The sequence below is a fragment of the Monodon monoceros genome, unplaced genomic scaffold (assembly GCF_005190385.1).
Source record: "Monodon monoceros isolate NGI ecotype Baffin Bay Population unplaced genomic scaffold, NGI_Narwhal_1 Super_Scaffold_16, whole genome shotgun sequence".
Classification (NCBI taxonomy): Eukaryota; Metazoa; Chordata; class Mammalia; order Artiodactyla; family Monodontidae; genus Monodon; species Monodon monoceros.
Window position 1 is genome coordinate 43,863,883 of NW_021703772.1, and position 2,616 is coordinate 43,866,498.

Consider the following 2,616-nt stretch of genomic DNA (forward strand, 5'->3'; position numbering starts at 1 on the left):
GATCGCAGACCGCAGCATTCGCCAGGCCGCCGCCCTCTTGTTTCCCCCCGGACCACTGCGTGGAAACGCGCGGTGACGCCTCGAGGCTCCCGGGGCGAACGGCGGCATCCCACGCCTGCCTGCAGGAGCCCGGAGTCTGCAGCGTCGCAAGTGGAGCGTGATGATTCAGAGGGGAGTGCCAGGAAGCAAAGGGTTCCAAGGTCACCTCATCCACCGTTTTTGTTTTCTTCTTGTAGCCGCCCGCAAATTCGCTTTTAATATCTTCCTCCTCCATTCTTCCGTACTCTTTTTTGAGGATTATGGTTTTGATACACGGGTTGGCAGCTGTGACGATGGACTTCCTGCCGGTGGCAATCGGGTCCCATTGTTCTAATAGAAACGTCAAGCGTGCTGGTTGTGCTGCAAACCCTAGCAGTGTCTCCTGGGAGCTTGACTTACAAGGTGTGGGCCTAGAGCCACCTTGACCGGAAACACACCGTGGGTAGTGCTTCAACCCTCTAAACTGTGGGATTCAGTATACCTTAAAGATGGCTTTGAATGGGGTGGGTAGTGATAGGAATGGGTGATGATGGGGGGATAGGTAGACATTTTTAAAGGGCAACAGAGTGTTGAACAGGAGGGGTCTGGCCGGTGACCCAGTAGGCTGGATGTTGTTTGTGAGCACACCGGGCCTTCTGAAGTCCTTCACACATCCTTTCACTTCATGGCACACCTAGGAAATAATCTTGTCTGCAGGACCCCAAGTGGGGCAAACAGAGGAGGCTGCTCATGCAGGAGGGACTGGGCCCTTCCACCCTGGAAGGGTGGACCACTTAGACCACTATGTACATATCTATAACTCATTCCGTGGTGTGAAATTAGGGAGCTCTGTTTTAATGTTCTAGCTAGCAGGTTTTCTTATCTACATTTCCCCAAACCTCCTGAGTTGTCAAGTCTTGGTCCTCAGGGCAGTGGGGAACCACCAGGACAGGGGCCTGGGGGTAATACTCAACTTGTCATAGTCCAGGAAATCGTGCTTAAAACTTTGCATCTCCCTGGCGGAACTCATCTTTCTGCTCCCAGCCTGCTTCTATGGTCTCTGACTGAGACAACGCCTCCTTCACATCCCACCCCACTCCATTATCGGGCTTTCACTCACTAGCAAGTCCAGCTGATCCATTCTGTCTTCTCTCTCAGATTCATTTTTTTGGTCCATCCCCTGTATTATTGTTTATTAATCAGTCTAATAATTGTATCTAGTCTCATTTCTATGATGGAAAGATCAAGAAATAGTTTGAACATAATCAACTATACTCTAATATAAAATTAAAAAGTTAAAAAAATTCAAAACAAACAAAAAAGAAACAGTTTGATATTTGGAAGTAAAGAGATAGCAGATACCAGAAGAGTTAGAACGCACAGAGAATTTGCCCCTAGGGAGCAGGAATTGGGCGAGAGGGGGGTGGTACAAGAGACCACTGTTTTTGTGACACAGCAATATGCCTCTACAAGCTAAATCTGGTCCACTTTCCACTTTGCTGCCACGGAGATGATCCTACATCACACCTCTCAATAGGTTGCTTGCTTAAAAGCTTTCACTGGCTCCCGAGTCCTATCAAGAGCAAGCTCCTGGGCATGGCTTTCAAGGCCTCTCTCCCCCTCGCATCTGTCAATCCTGCCCTCTCACACTTGACATGCCATTTTACCACACCACATCTAGTTTCCTAAATGCACAAACTAGTTTCATTCCTTTGTGCCTTTATACATGTTATTTCTTTTGCCTGGAGTATTCTCATGCTGCTGTGATGATAGCTAATGGCACGAGGCTAAGTGCTTTTTGTGTTTTATAGCTGTTCATTCTTATATCAACCCTTTGGTAGGATTACTGTTATCTCAAAAAAGAATAAAACTGTGACTTAGAGAGGTTAAGTAATTTACTCAAATACGTAGCATATGGTGAGGCCAGATTTGAACCCAGCTATGTGACTTCAGGACTCACATTATTTTACCTGTTCATACTTTAAAAACTTTTCTCAGACACTAAATTTGAGCAGGATTTAAATTGTAAAATGTTTTAAAAGTCTTCAAAGTACAAGGAGAAAATATAAGTGAATTGCTTTTCATCTCAGAGTAAGCATGGAACAAAGGACAAAATTACAAAGGAAAAGTGACAGATTTGACTATAGAATTTTTAACTTCTTTCAGCAAAAAGGCCCATAGAGTAAAATTAAAAGACAAGTAAAAATTATCCAAAAATGTGCAATATATATGAAAGATAAGAGAGTAACATCCTCATTTAATAAAAAGGTCTTACAAAGAAAATATAAATACCTTGTTTTTAAAAATGGGCAAAAATGTAAATTAGTTAAATCATGAAAGTAGAATGCAAATGGCCAAACATATTTTTAAGAGAAGTGAAAATGTAAAATGATAATGCACCTTCAAGTTGACTGAGAATAAAAGAATAGAGCTAGTGATTTGGGCCAGTGACCCTTGAGGCAGGATGTATGGCAGATGAGCAAGCTCAGTGCTGAGAAGGGCATAAATTGCTTCAATGTTTCTGGAGGGCAATTTGGCAGAATGCAGTAAAAGCCTCAAAAATGCTCACACCCTTTGACTCAAAAATTACATTTCTGG